Source organism: Silene latifolia, chromosome X (genome assembly GCF_048544455.1).
Source record: "Silene latifolia isolate original U9 population chromosome X, ASM4854445v1, whole genome shotgun sequence".
Lineage (NCBI taxonomy): Eukaryota > Viridiplantae > Streptophyta > Magnoliopsida > Caryophyllales > Caryophyllaceae > Silene > Silene latifolia.
In genome coordinates, this window is record NC_133537.1 from 132,122,028 (window position 1) to 132,137,674 (window position 15,647).

General features: G+C 36.5%; 1 non-coding gene across 1 annotated transcript; it reads right to left on the reverse strand.

Moving 5' to 3' along the window:
• Positions 1-11,404: 11,404 nt before the first annotated feature.
• LOC141625043 (small nucleolar RNA R71) lies at positions 11,405-11,511 on the reverse strand. The gene has a single exon (XR_012534843.1). It is a non-coding gene; the product is annotated as a small nucleolar RNA R71 (small nucleolar RNA).
• Positions 11,512-15,647: the final 4,136 nt, after the last annotated feature.

The following is a 15,647-nucleotide window of genomic DNA, read 5'->3' on the forward strand; positions in this document are numbered from 1 at the left end:
GTGTCCTATTATAGCTTGTTGTCTAGTGAGCGAACTTGGAGTTGGTCACCTTTGCGTGACACTGAGTTCCCGAAACTAGTGTAAGATGCTGCGGTGTCAAGGAGTATAGCTAAAGTGAATATCTAGCCTGAACTATATTATTTCCATTCTATCATTTGAGGAATTTTGCTTTTAAGCATCTTTGCACGTTGGTTAACGTGATTTGGTAATCATATTTTGTTACTTATGTTTTATAACATTTCAATTTACTTTGATATATTAATTGCATCTGTAACATTTATATCATGTGATATATGGTGGGAGAACGTCGAGTTACTCCCCATGATTGTGGTCGTTATGTTTATAACATGACGGGTATTAGCTTTCTTTGGGATTTTGTGTGAGCTAGCGAGTAGTTTGCGATCCTACTCTGTTTTCTACTTTCTTTTATGGTTTTTAGTTTTAACACTTTTGAGGAATTTTATTTTCGCCCTTTTTATAAAAGTGGCATTTGTTTAGACTTAACCATTTAACTTTATCCTTGAGAATTTTATACATTCTCAATTTGTAACATGATTAGAACTTTTATCTTTGTGTATTTAATCCCATTCAACAGTGTTTCCTTTGTTTTGCACTAGATTTTATAGGGATTACGGTTGGTATCGAGCATCGCTGCTCCGACGCTCACACATTGATCTTTAGGAAAATGCCTAATAAATGATTTAGTGAGAGATGGGTAGAAACCATAAGGACTTGAATGTTAGTTTATGTGTTCCTGCAAAATCAATGACTAGCATTGAATCTATGTTTTGTTTTTTATTTCCTCCGACGAAGAAGATGAAGGAAGGTGGACATGGACGTGGTGTTTTCCGGATTTAACGCGATCATGATGGTGATATTGAACTTGCTCCACAACCTAGCTAAACGCCTGAACGCGTGGAGAACTTGATGCCACAAGGAAGGGACAATGGTAGTTTCAACTCGATTCAATCCGCTCAAGCTATAGACAAGTTGGCCAAGAGTAGACTCAAGTTTCACGATGGTTCAATAGACCAAGTGATGATTACACTGTGGATCTGTTAGACGAAGCAACCCAAGACTGGTGTGTTTGTTTTCTTTACAAGGTGATGGATTTATCCAACGAGCCATACTGCGTACTACTGGATGCACGAAGATTCCTTCTCCGATCTCAGACTTTATTAGTCTGCGATCATCATTCTTATTCCTTCAATCTTTTTTAGTCTTAGCTGCTTCCTATGTCCTTATTATAAATTTTGATCTCCTATTCTGATGAATTAATCCTTCTTTGTGATTCCTCCACATTGGTATCTATTCTCGTGAGATTCACTGGTTAAACTGACTCTTCTTGAAGAAATGTGATGGAAGTTAAGTAAGTTTGAGGTTTAGTAAAGTCTTGTTACTTATGGTTTGAGGATAGTGAGTTTTACCCTTAATGCCTATCTTGTGAGAGCTTTCATTCTATAAGGATTAACTTGAATGGTGGCTAGTGGATTATGGACTTAGGATTTTAGCTTAGATGTTAGCTTTGAAGTATAAGCAGCTTGCATATTTTGGTCTAGATGTGATTAAGGTATTTATAGTAACCATGTATCATTATTGGTTAACCTAGATTAATCTCAGTTTTGATTCTTATGGATTTAGATTGTTGAGTTCTGATGTAAGGTTGTAACCTTGGGACTTTTGGTTGTGTGACTTATCTTTATTTGGGTTGTTTAGTGTTAACCTTGGAAATAAGGAGTGTCTTAGCTCAAGCTCAGTTTGGATTGATTATTTTGATTTGAAGAATTAAGAACCTGAAGTTGGGAATTATGCATACCTATCATATCTTAATGTCTTAACCTTAGCACTGGTATTTCTCGGAGGAATATTTTGGTATGAATTACCTTAAAGGAAATTGTTGTTTGATGACCTTATATGATCGAAATTGTTGCTTGGTTGAGTTCTTAACCCCCTAGTTGTTGAAGTGTTATGATTGGGAATATAATGAACTTCTAAAAGACTTTGATGAACTTCTAAAAGAGCTTTATCTTTTTAGATTGTACTTGTGGATATTAGAGGCCTTGTTGCTTTTAGTTCAAAGGAATCGTCAGAGCTTTGTTAGACGATGTTTTATATTTGGTGTTTTGAGGAGTCTTATGGATTTGATAACTTGAGTAATTTAGTTAGTCGGTTGGATGTTGAAGTACTTGATGTTTTTTTTACCATGATGTTTTGACAGGATGATCAGTTATGTAAGGATTTGAGATGAGAGTTGTGTTAATCGATAATCTTGGAGGATGTAGACTAGGAAGTTTGGCAACTCTGAGCTTGACAACTTAGTTGCCTAGTGTTAATAGCCTTGGTTTGTTTTCGATGGAAATAGGAAAAATGCTTGGGTTCCATAGAGGAGTCGTACCAAGAATCTTGAGATCTTCAACCGCTCTCGTAATCCTTGAGAGAGCTTTGTCTAGCTCTTGAATCTCTCATTCCCACTTCTTCGCATGAGCATCTGTTACTACCTTAACCTTGGCTAATTTGAAAAATTTTTACCTTTAGCCTTTTTCCTCGAATATTTCTTTTTATACAAGGTTTGACTCCTATAAAGTTTTGATTATCTTTGAAATTTATGATTTTAAAGTGTAAAACTTCCATTTTCGTTTTACTCTTGGTTAGTATCTAAATTTTGTCATGTCTTGAAATGTTTTTAAAACTCGTTCGAAAGTATTTCGGAATTATTTCGAAAAATTTTGTTTGGATGCTTCTAAAACTTTCAAGAGTTATGTTGTATTTACAAATTCGATTTGTACAAAGGTTTTAAGTAAAATTTGCACTCTTTCTTTTGAATCTCGAGATGTTTACCCCCTTTCATAATCCTTGAGAGAGTTATATATGACTCTTAAATCTTTCTCTCCCTTGCTTTAGTTTCAAAACTTTTGTCTTGATTTACCGTTGACCTTTTTCCTCGGATATTTCCATTTTATACAAGAGTTTTTGCTTTTACCAAGTTTGGTTCTCGAAAATTTTAATTTTGAGTTATGATTTAAAATTTTAATTTCAAAGTTAATGTTACTCTGGATTAGTGTCTAAACTTGGTTTTGTTTCAAAATGTCTTAAATCTCGTTTGGAAATATACCAGAATTGTTTCAAATAAAGTTATTTAATGCATAAAAAAAAAACCTTTCAAATGTTATGTTGTATATACGAATTTGATTTCTCGTGAACCTTTTTCTTTGAGAAATTCCATCTTACACAAAATATTTTGACTTTTATAAAGATATATTGATTATCTTGGAAATTTTGAATTATGACTAGCTTCAAAGTTTTGAACTTCTCTTTCTCTTTTAGTTTTGGGTTATCATTTAAATTTGGTTTTGTTTCGAAATGATTTGAAATTCGTTTGAAAATACTTCCGAATTTTGTTTTTCAATACTTTGATGCCTTGAGAAACTTTCAAAAGTGATGTTGTATTTTCAAAATTTGATTTGTTCAAAGGTTTTAAGTAAAATTGGCACAGTTACTTTTGAATTTCGACATTGGTGGATGCTCGGACTTGTCATTAAAGACGTCTAATGACCGGTTCAGTACTTTCTGATGCATGGTTGTAAGATTTGATTTTTCCAATGTTGACTTACCCTTATCTTGGACGACAGAATCCTGGTTCGCGACAGTATTCCCTCGATCCATGAGATGAGACAAGTGATTTTTAATATTTCAATTTTGAAAACTGGTTTAAAATTTGTTTATGCCTCAACAATGTCTTTTCGAATCTACTTGTCAAAAAAAAAAAAAAAAAAAAGTCTTAAAAGGTCTTTATCCCTTAAGTTTTGTTTTTCTCTATTCGAGTTTCGAGGACGAAACATTTTTTTTAGTGGGGGAGATTGTAACACCCACCATTTTAATAAATCTCATTTATTTGATTTTCGTTAAAGAAGTTTATTTTTATTTCTTTTTATTCTAATTTTGGATTAATGTTTTATTTAACACCATTTTTATTAATTTTAGTCCTATTTTATAAATGGACCGACTTTTAATTATATGTCACATTTTTATAAAATGGGAAAATGATTCTGGTTCATCACCTTTTTGGATAATGTTAATAGTAATTTTAATACAAAGCATTTTATACACTTTGTATTTATTAAAACTTATGTGATAATATTTACATCATTCCTTTTGCTTATTCTTATTTAAAATATTTATTCTTATTTAACATGGGAAGATATTTTTGGTTGTTTAAACACCCATTTTGGCCAATCAACCTAAAACTTTTAAAAAGCTTTATTTCTTATTTTAGTCTCTTATAAACCCTACCTATTCATTAGGGTTTCATTCAAACAAAAATCATATTCTGCATTTTCTTCACTACGTTTCATTCTTTCTAAAAAATTTACGTACGTGCTTGCCTTCTTGCTTCTTTATTTCGTTTTACAAATAAAATCTACGTACGGGCTTGCCTTCTTGCTTCTTTATTTCGATCGACCTTCCCTCATCATCCGTTCATCTTTTTCTAAGGGTTTGTAGAGGAGATATTGAAGGCTAGCATATGTGGATTCGGATTCGTAACAAGGTAACTACGACGTTACTCGGTATTGCATTGATTAATTGTTGTAGTTGTATGTATTATTGGATTTTTTAATGTTTTATGATGATTTATTGATACATATGATTTTCGAAACCTTTAATTTCTGATCTTTTGATATCCATAATTTATTTTGACTATGTATAATTTTATTTTGTCAATAGAGTATTTATTTTGGTTGATTTAGAAGTTTTATGATCAAATCGATTGTTTTGATATTAGGGTTTTAATAATTTCGTTTTTATAATTTAAACTGATGTAAATCATTTTTCTGGAATTAATAGTTGATTTTAAGATACCATGAATTTTCGTGGTAATTATTTTGGTGTTTTAGTATTTATTTCGTAATTTAAAGTATTGACGTGATTTTGCGATTATAGCGTTTCTGTTCGGTTTTAATTATGTTAAAAATACTAAATAAAATTGTAAATTTACAATATTTTAGTATATGGCAGAGACATGGAGTATTAGGTTGTGTATAAATTTGTAGGTCTTCAATCATTATTTTCGATTTATGGTGTATTTTACAAGTTTGATGAAAACCGTTGTTAAATCTGTCAAATATGTTCGTCTGTTTGTAAAATTCATATCACCTGTTTTTATTTCGAATTTGCAAAAGTGTAAAGAATAGACTCCTGTTATTTTAAAGTGTAGAGTCTGTATAAAAATTTTCATAAGATTTAAACTTAGAGTTTGGTCAGAATAAATTATTTGTGAACAGCTCGTCTAAAAACGCGTTTCTGACTTCTCTCAAAGATTCATTTTTAAAAGATATTTTGCTTTTGATACAGTAGCTAATCTTTTTCTCAATGAAGATTTATCATGTTTAGTTATGTTTAAAATTATGCATTGCCTTAAAATGTTTTCTAAAAGTAGATTTATGAACTGAAACATTATGGGTGACGTTTTCTGACAGTTTTTAGAAATGCATTTTTAGACCCCTGATACTTTCCTAATTTAAAGTTTGTCAAAACATGAAAGTTGTAGATAAAAGCTATAGGAAACCATGAAAATTGGCCTTGCGTCATTTAGATTTTTCTGTAATTAATTATAAATTTTACAATACTGCTGTTCAGTTTTATAAACTAATGTAGAACTCCGTCTCATTAAAGCCTAAGTAATAAGTCTTTACTAAAGTACCTTAAGTCAAAGGATGGTCTTTAAAGTTTAATTTCAGTAACTTAATTTATTTAAAGTCCTTAAATAAATTTTATACTTTTGGATTTAAGTTTAAGTTTTCTAATTCGAAGAAAATAAAAGTGTAGTTCACTTACGAACCATTTGAATAATATACTATATCACTTGGAATACTTTTAAGTTTGGAATAATGAAAGTAAAGGCAAAGAATAATAAACTAAGGCATACGGGTTCTTATACGGCTATAAGATTGGGTATCTGCGGGCGGTCAGATTGTCGTAGAGTCATGTACATGTACTTAGACTAGGACTTCTTTGCGTGGTAAGACGTGTCCTATTATAGCTTGTTGTCTAGTGAGCGAACTTGGAGTTGGTCACCTTTGCGTGACACTGAGTTCCCGAAACTAGTGTAAGATTTCGGTGTCAAGGAGTATAGCTAAAGTGAATATCTAGCTTTGAACTATATTATTTCCATTCTATCATTTGAGGAATTTTGCTTTTAAGCATCGCACGTTGGTTAACGTGATTTGGTAATCATATTTTGTTACTTATGTTTTATAACATTTCAATTTACTTTGATATATTAATTGCATCTGTAACATTTATATCATGTGATATGGCTGGGAGAACGTCGAGTTACTCCCCACTGATTGTGGCTGCTATGTTTATAACATGACAGGTATTAGCTTTGCTGGGGATTTCTGTGTGAGCTAGCGAGTAGTTTGCAGATCCTACTCTGTTTTCTACTTTCTTTTATGGTTTTTAGTTTTAACACTTTTGAGGAATTTTATTTTCGCCCTTTTTATAAAAGTGGCATTTGTTTAGACTTAACCATTTAACTTTATCCTTGAGAATTTTATACATTCTCAATTTGTAACAGTTAGAACTTTTATCTTTGTGTATTTAATCCCATTCAACAGTGTTTCCGCCACTGTTTTGCACTAGATTTTATAGGGGATTACACGATTTGTGAAGTAAAGTTATAGTTGTTTTAGCTCCAAGCTTCAAGATTCATTTGAGCTCATGACAAAGTACAAGAACAAGTTCCAAGTAATAATTGTTGAATGTACAAGTTACAACACTACTACAGATATTGTGGAATACAACGGCTAATAACCGTTGTTATAGAAAAACGCGGGCGTTGTTGTTCGGGCTGTTGTTAAAACTTTTAACAACTGTTACGTTTTTTACTAATAACCGTTGTAAAAGGTTTTAACAATGGTTTAAAACCACTGTCGTTATTAATTATACGTTGTGAAAAGAAGTCCCTATATTGAATAAATTTTTGGTGGGAAAGTAATAACAACGGTTTCATGGCATAAAACCGTTGTTGATAGTAATGCACGCGTTTAATAGTTTATTTGTAATACTCTGTATTTAATAATTATATAATAATAATATTATATCGCATTTATACGAATTATGTTTGAGACGGAATAATAATATAATAATAATTATTATGAGATAGTAGTAATAATAATAATAATAATAAGTTGTAATGATAATAATAATATGTAATACGATACATGTATAATATACGTATACTATATCCACCTTATATACTTCCACCTCACCTTATATATCCTTATCCACCCATCAACTCTATCCAAACACAATCTCACAATATCCACCAAAATCCTAGAGAGAAAGATGAGAGAAAAAGAGAAGAAAAAGAAGAGATTTGTCCCCCCGCCTCGAGTTCGTAAAGTAAGACCGTCTCACTAGCTTATATATTATTTTATTGGATCCGCCTGGACCTTGACCCGCCTTAGACTACCGTTGACCACCCAGTTGACCTACCGTTGACCACCAAATATGGGTTTGACCGAACTAGATCTAGGATTATAGCTGTTTTGTGCGATAGTTTTGAGACGGATTTTTAACCCTCTATTAGTGACTGACTTGGGGTGGTATTGGGTGGATTTATTAGGGGTTGTGAGGAGAGTACAGTGGTGGTCTTGGGTGGCAGAGTGGTGGCTGTGGTGGCCTAAAACCGAGGGTAAAAGGGGGGCGTCAGGCTGTTTTTGTTGTTGTTGTCGTGCTATTGTTTGTTGTTGTTGTTACGTTTTGCTGTTGTGCGGGTGGTGGCTGAGGTTAGACCCACCATGGTCAAAGGGTGCCATGGTGGTGGTGGTGGCCACGGTGGAGGAGGTTGTGGATAGTGGTTGTAGTGTTGTTGTTGTCATTGTTGGTTGGTGGGGATGTTGTCGTCCGCCACTGTTGTTGCTACCGTGGCGGCTGGCTGTTAGGGCAACATGCTCAGGTGAGGCCACGATGGTAGTTGGTGTCGGTCGTGGTGGTCGGGGGGTGGTTGTCCATTGTCTCGGAGTGGTTTGGTGGTTCAAGCACACGGTTCAAACCGTGTGTTTGTGTGCGAGACAACGAGTTTTTAGTGAAGTGTGAGTCGGGTTTTGAACCATGGTTAGCGGGGATTGTTAGTCGATATTTGAATTTAAATTATATTAAATTATAAAATTATAATTTAATTAGATTAGTAAGTAATTAATCGTATTTATTTTTTATTAGGTGACGGTTTTGTGGAAGATTATTATTATTCAGATTGCCTATGCGGATCGCTAAAAGGTAGGTTTATCCTACTCAGTTAGATAATGTATCTATTTGTTAAATGAGTCGTTTGTCATTAATTTCGTTGAATGAGTAGGTAATTGACATGGTATACGGTATCTTGCATATTTGTGTTATTTCATATGATGGAGGGCTTGATTGGTTATTTGTTATTGTGGAGACGGAAGGTGGTTGGAAGACCGTCTTCCGCTTGAGTCGCCTCTTGGACTTTCCCGCTCCAAGAGGGTTGTAAACAATAATAACTCGAGTTTAGAGGGACGCGTGTGGTGAGGCACGACGTCTGGCAGGGGACCCGAGTGGCTCTTGGGCCCGGTACCACCGACGTGTTCGGAGTACCTTGTTTGAGTGCGGTGTTGTAGACGTGTTCTTGGCACCAGTGGTTGTGGGTACGTCTGGGCGTGTCTCGGTACCGACGTGATGGTTGGATAATATTGTGTCATTCATATCATGGTCATGTTGTCGACTCACACACTTGAGTCATGTCAGACTATGTTTATCGTTACTGACGTTTGTGTGTCTGTGTAATTGTCACCTATCTCTTTTGGGGTGGCCTGTGTCAATCCATATGATATCCTTTGGTCATATGGGGAGCAGATTATGTACATGTTGTTTGGTTAGCACGCGGGAGACGGGACGAGCTTGATAAGTCACGAGACGAGTCTAGTTGATTAGAAAAGTATAGTTGTCATGAGTTTGATGTGACTCATATTTGAGAATATTTAGTCCCCGAATTAACCTCGTTCCCATGCTTTCTAGCATATATTAGGGTCATTTCTTATATTTTGTTTCCCATTTTGCATATTCTTTGAGGTTTTGTGTCCTTGGTAGGAGAGGATTGCTAACCTTGCATTTATAGAGCGAAATGGAGCTAAATGAATTGCATCTAATGACCAAGCATTGATGACGAGACCGATACTAGAGGGCGAAGCAAATAAAAAGAGTGAAATGGGCAATGATGAAAAGATCCTTGCATCCCCAACACAATCCCCGTGGATTGTTAAGGAGCCAAACAAGAGAAGAACCCTTTTCAACGATCCGAGCGGCCCGAGCTCAGGACGAGCGGATCAGAGCAACAATCCGAGCATCCCGGAGCATGATCCTAGCGTACCAGAGCACTATTCAGGCGTCCTGACTGCCAGCCCGAGCGGATCTTCTTACAGTACAGCCCGTGCTTCAGGCGAGGACGAGCGGATCCTGGTGGGAGTTGCAAGCATTATCTGTGCATGTCCCTCGGGAGTTACATTTCCTCAAGCTTCTCTTACGGTCTTAATAGTCATTTAAGCCCTTAGTAACCCTAATCCTTATACTTAATTTTAGTATAAATACCCCTTTGTACTACCTAGATTATCATCATGTTTGAACCAACTTTTAATCTTATTTTAATCAACTCTTAATCTATTTGTAATTCACATTTTAATATTAATCACACCTTAATCTTTCCTTAATTCTCTCAATTTTTCTATGTTTTATTTGGGTAATTCGAAGATTATTGGGGTTTATTGGAGGATTGACAACCTTCCATCAATCATCAAGTACTTCTATTATTCTTTGCTTTATTATTTTGGATCATCTCCATAGGTATAATTCCTTTTTACCCTTGTTTAATTATTGTTAATCACCCATTTATTCATGATGTTTTGCTTTGTTAATATGATTGACAACCTTATTAGCATGCTAAACTTGATCAAGAGTGAGTAGTTCTTTAGCTAGGGTTAATGGGAAATTAGGGGAAACAAACATGGGAATTGATCTATGCTTAATCTAATATGTTTTCATAATTATTTTGCTTGCTTGTTGTGATTTCAACCTATGCACATGTTATGTTTGATGAAATGCGAGCCTATGAATCCTTGCATTTTTTACCCATCTTTTATCTTTTCAATGGGGCTTGTAAGACATAAACCAACTCAAGCCTCATTAGACCATGCATAGAGTTGAATAGGGGGAGACTAAGTCGACTTGTAGGTATTATACAATCTAGATGACTCGGCTCCGGGACCCAAATTCTCCTAAGGATTGTAAGATATACACTAACTCGATCCCATCACAACAATTAGTGCTTACATCTATTTGAGAACATGTTTGTATAATCTATTTTCATGAGTCCCCTATGTACCCATGACAACCTAGTGCTTTTAATCAATGTTTACAAACCCCCTTATTTGCTTTACTTTGTTTTCATTAATTTACTTTCATCTTGTTTATTAGTTTAGACCACATCTCATCTCAACCCATAATTTGTGACACCTTAAAACATAGCTACTTGCAATTGAAAATCCTACATCAATACCCGTCCCTTGGGATCCGACCTTTACTTACCTCTTTGCTAAGAGTAGTTTGTGAAGTTGTAAATATTGTTTTGGTTGGTAGCTTTTGACGACGAGTTTTTAACCACACCAAAAATGGCGTCGTTGCCGGGGACGGTGTTCAACTGATTTGATTTTCGTTAATTGTTTTTAGTTGTGTCTTTCTTTACCTTGGGGAAGTCAATCTCCTCAAGGTTGTTCTTATTGTTTTCGAGTTGTTTGATATTTTGCATGACTAGGAGATCACAAGGTAATTTATTACCTATTGATTTCGAGATTGAAAGGACCTTAACCAACAATATAAGAGTTTCTAGAGGTGATTCAAGAGTTGTAGGTATTGGTGAGATTGTGGACATTCAACCAAATAACATTGTGTTTGTCAACCCTTTTGCAAGAGAAGGAGAGGATAACCCAATTCAAAACCCACCACAGAATCAACCTACAATGCCTAAATTTTCATCACATTCCGTACCAACCGAGGAGAACCTACCAAACGGTACTCCTACACCACCACATTTAACCGGTAATTTCATTGCCAAATCCGCATTCATACAATTAGTTGAGAGAAATCAATTTGGAGGGATGCCTAGTGAAGACCCTCATTCACATATGAAGACTTTTTGTGACTATTGTGATGCAATTTCTCAAACGGGAGTTACTCAAGACCAAATCAGATGGGTATTCTTTCCTTCTTCTTTGATCGGTACCGCAAAGCAATTGTTGAAGAGCCTAGACAAGGCTACCCTTGGTATTGATTCATGGAAAAATTTAGCACTTACACCTTCTATAAGAAATTCTATCCTCCGGAGAAGACTAATATGTTGAGAGCCCAAATCGCCGGGTTTAAGCAAAGGGATGAGGAATCATTATATGAAGCATGGGAGAGATTTAAGGACACCTGTCGTTCTTGTCCTCACCATGGACTTAGTGAGTGGTTCCTTGTGCAACAATTTTGGACGGCCTATATGAAGACGCCCGCAATATTCTTAATATGGGATCCAATGGGATGTTTATCGAAGTTGATGACAATCAAACATGGGCCAAAATCGAAGAGATTGTGGTTCATAATTCCCAATATAGTAGGCCTCGAAAAGCCACAAGAGGAGGAAAGCATGAGGTAGATTTCATTACTCAAGTAGGTGCTCAACTAAGTGCTCATATCGACACCATCAATTTGAAGTTTGAGAAGGCCATGACTAAGCTTGATGAAGCTTCCAAATCACCCAAACAACATGTTAATGCTATGGTGGCATCATCCTCAATCCCAAGTAGAGTATGTGAAAGTTGTAGAACCTTGGCACATGATCAAAGCGAATGTAGGGGAACAAATGAACAAGTTAATGCTTTTCAAGCATACAAAAGTGGCACCCCTTATTCCAACTACTATAATGAGAACACCAAATTCCATCCAAATCTTTTATACAAAAGCCAAAATGTCGAAAACCCCAGCAAACATACACCCCACCTCCAATGAGAAACCAAGCTCAAAGACCCTTTTTCAACCAAAGCCAAGGTTACCAAAATCAACCTTCCTACAACCAATCAAATGACCAAAGCTTTGATGTTCAAAAAGCGCTCCTCCAAATGCAAAAGAACCAACAAGAATTCTTCACCCAAATGCAAAAAGATAGCCAAGCTAAAGAAATCACCATCAACAACATTCTTGCCCACACCAAAATGTTAGAGACTCAAATGAATCAATTAGCATCTTCTAGCTCTCAAAGACAAAAGGGGAAATTACCGCCTCAAGGTAATCCTCCAAGACATGAGACGGTTAGTGCCATCCATTTGAGGAGTGGTACAAGATATGAAGGACCGAAGAGGCCAATTGATAAAGATATTGTGTATGCTAGTGACATGCAAAGAGTTGTGGAGAACTCTAAGGAGGTATATCCTACCACCAATGAGGTTTCAAAGAAGAAGAATGAAGAGAAGGCTAAGGGAAAAGAGCCTATTGTGATTAGACTTCCATTCCCAAGTCGCCAAGCTAAACCTATGCTTGATAACCAACTTGGAAAGTTCATAGAAATTGTGAAGAACTCAGAACTCTCAATCCCATACACGGAATTGATCAATCATGTTCCGGCCTATGCAAAGTACATGAAAGATATTCTTACCAAGAAGAAATCCATCCGAAAGTTGGAGACTATTGCCTTTACCAAAGTGAGTTGTGCTATTCTTCAAGGGAGTTCCCCTCCAAAGCTCAAAGATCCGGGAAGTTTTTCTATTCCATGTACCATTGGAGATACTACAATCATCAAAGCATTATGTGATCTTGGAGCAAATATAAGTGTCATGCCATAATCGGTATGTAAGAGGCTAGGAATGGGAGAGCTCAAATACACCAACATCACTCTTCAAATGGCGGATCGATCAACAAAAGTACCTTTTTGGGGTATGGTAGGATGTGCCCGTGAGAATTGGCAAATTCTTCATCCCGGTAGACTTTGTCATTGTAGACATGGAAGAGGACTCCAACATTCCTATCATTTTAGGAAGACCTTTCTTGCATACCGCCAGAGCGGTAATCGGCAAGAAACATGGAGAGCTCACATTTGAAGTAGGGGGCGAGACAATCACTTTCAATCTTGACAAAAAAATGAGAGCTCCCCGACTACATGAGCCATGCTTCATGGTCGATCATTATAGCCGAGAAAGTGATAGGAAGAAGTTAGAATCTCTATGCAAAGATCAAGCCATGGGTAAAGAAACACCACCCACATGGAAGAAGAAAGTGGATGACCTTCAAGTAGCTCTATTCGGAGAGCAAGGAATTTTCAACAACAATGAGAGCTTGAATAGCTCACCCATCATGACAAGTAATAAAGAAGGCCTCATTGGCCAAGACAACAAGAAAGCGGAGTTGCCCTTGTCAACTCATGACATCATTGGGGAACAAGCTAGTGAAGTTTACGGTCTATGGGACGATGAATTTGAAGGATTGGTCAATTCTTATATTGAAAATGCTATGACCTTAGACCAAGGCTTTGTGGATCCTTGTCATCACTTTGACTTGGAATGCAACAATGAAGAGAACAATGTGCAAAGGTCTACCCAAGAGCTATATCATGAAAATGAGTAAGCCTTCGACTATTTCTACAAGGGGTTGAGCAACATCAACAACACCTTGGCTTCGCCCCCTTGACATCTCATCCAAGAATGAGAGTTTGGTGGAGTCCTCCCTAAACCACCATTTATAAATATTCTAACCCCTTAACTCGCATTTTATTTCCTTTATTGCATTTTTGTCACTTTTGGATTTGCATTTTTGTGCTTTGATCAATATTTTTTACATGAGAGCAAGTGAGGGAGGTATTTTAAAATGTTTTGATGTGTAGTGTTTAATCAAGTGTGGGATGGCATAGGCCTAGGGTAACCAAGCCATTGTAGTGCACCCACAACATTTAACAAAGAAGAAGAAGAAAGAACGACATGGGAAAAGGAATCCCCACGAGCGGACCTGAGCTCGTGGGAGCTGGAGAGGATCTGAGCGTCTCCAGAAGAATTTGAGTGTCCTAAGCATGCATCTGAGCATCCTGACCTTTAGACGCGGGTCCTGGGAAGGTTTGAGTTGAATAAAATGCCCTGTAAGAAAATCTGAGCAGATCATCCTAAGGACGCTCGTCCTCATCCTTAGGACGCTCATCTTGGCATCAATCTGTGTGTCCTGGGAAGACTCCCAATCTATGAAATTACGCTGTAAGGAAATCCTCACGTCCCCAGGTGAATCCGAGCATCCCAGAAAGAATCCGCTCGAGCTGAAACTGATCAGCGCGTCCTAGCACTGGTTTGCAATTTCAGGATGTCCTGTAAGATGATCCGTGCGTCCCGTGAAGGATCCGAGCGTCCATAGCTGCTACTTAAGCAAAACACGGAACTCCCCTTCCTTATTCCTAATTCATTTCTATCTTTCACAAACACAAACACACACCTTTTCTCCCACTTAAACCCTCAATCCCCTCATTCAAAAACACCAATTTCTCAACAAAATTCACTACCATTTAAACAAAACTTGCTCAAAACAAGATTAATTCACTCCTTTATCAATAAAAGAGCATCTAAACATCAAATTCCTCACAAATTGAATCAATTTTCTAGGGTTTGGGCAAAAATTCGAAAAATCCTAAATTGATTGAGGAATTGATTGAAGTTTGAGGAAGAAAGGAACATTCAAGGAAAATCTTGGTTTATTGATACCAATTTGAGAAGGAGAATACAATGGCAAGGACCAAAGGCGGAACCAAGGCACCAAACACTCCAAATTTATCAAAGAGACAACAAGCTCTTCTTGCATCTAAGGCTTTGGTAGTGACACAACCAAGGGTGGAAATCCAAGAAATCACAACTCCTATTGAGGAAGCTACCATACCTACTCCGGTTATAGAACAATTGCCAAATTTTCCGGAGGTAACTTTATTAACTGATGCTCATAGGAATGCATTTTTATCCCTTATTAGAAAGACTATTGTGGCTACCAAGTTTATATGTCAAGACACTTTGGAAAAATTGGGTGTGCTTGAAAGAACTAGAGCATTTTTCGAGTCCATGAGGTTGTTAGCCCTCTTTGAAATGGAAGAATTGACCTACCCTTCATTGACCATGGAGTTCATAAGCTCCATGAAGGTGTCTTAGATAGAGAATCGATATTATGTTGAATTCCGTCTTCAGAACAAGAGTAGAAGAATGACTTTGAGTGAGTTTGTTAATGTGTTTGGTCTTTTACAATATCATCATTATGAGAGGAAGCCTTTGAAATATGATGCAGCACCCCTTTGGAAAGCTATTACCGGTCGAAAATTTGACTCTTTCCGGGAGTGTCATGCTTTATATGTTCATCATCCGGGCATAAGAGTATGGCACAAGTTTGTGGGCAATTCCTTGATTGCTAGAAAAGGCACCAATCACTTCACCGAACTTGATTTTGTCTACCTTGAGGCCTTCATGAATATCAATGGAAAGTTCACCAAAAAGAACAACATTATTCAACTATTGCTTGATCGGTGGCTTGAGATTGATAATGGGAAAGATGAGGCGGCCTTCATTGTAAACGGCGGCTTGGTA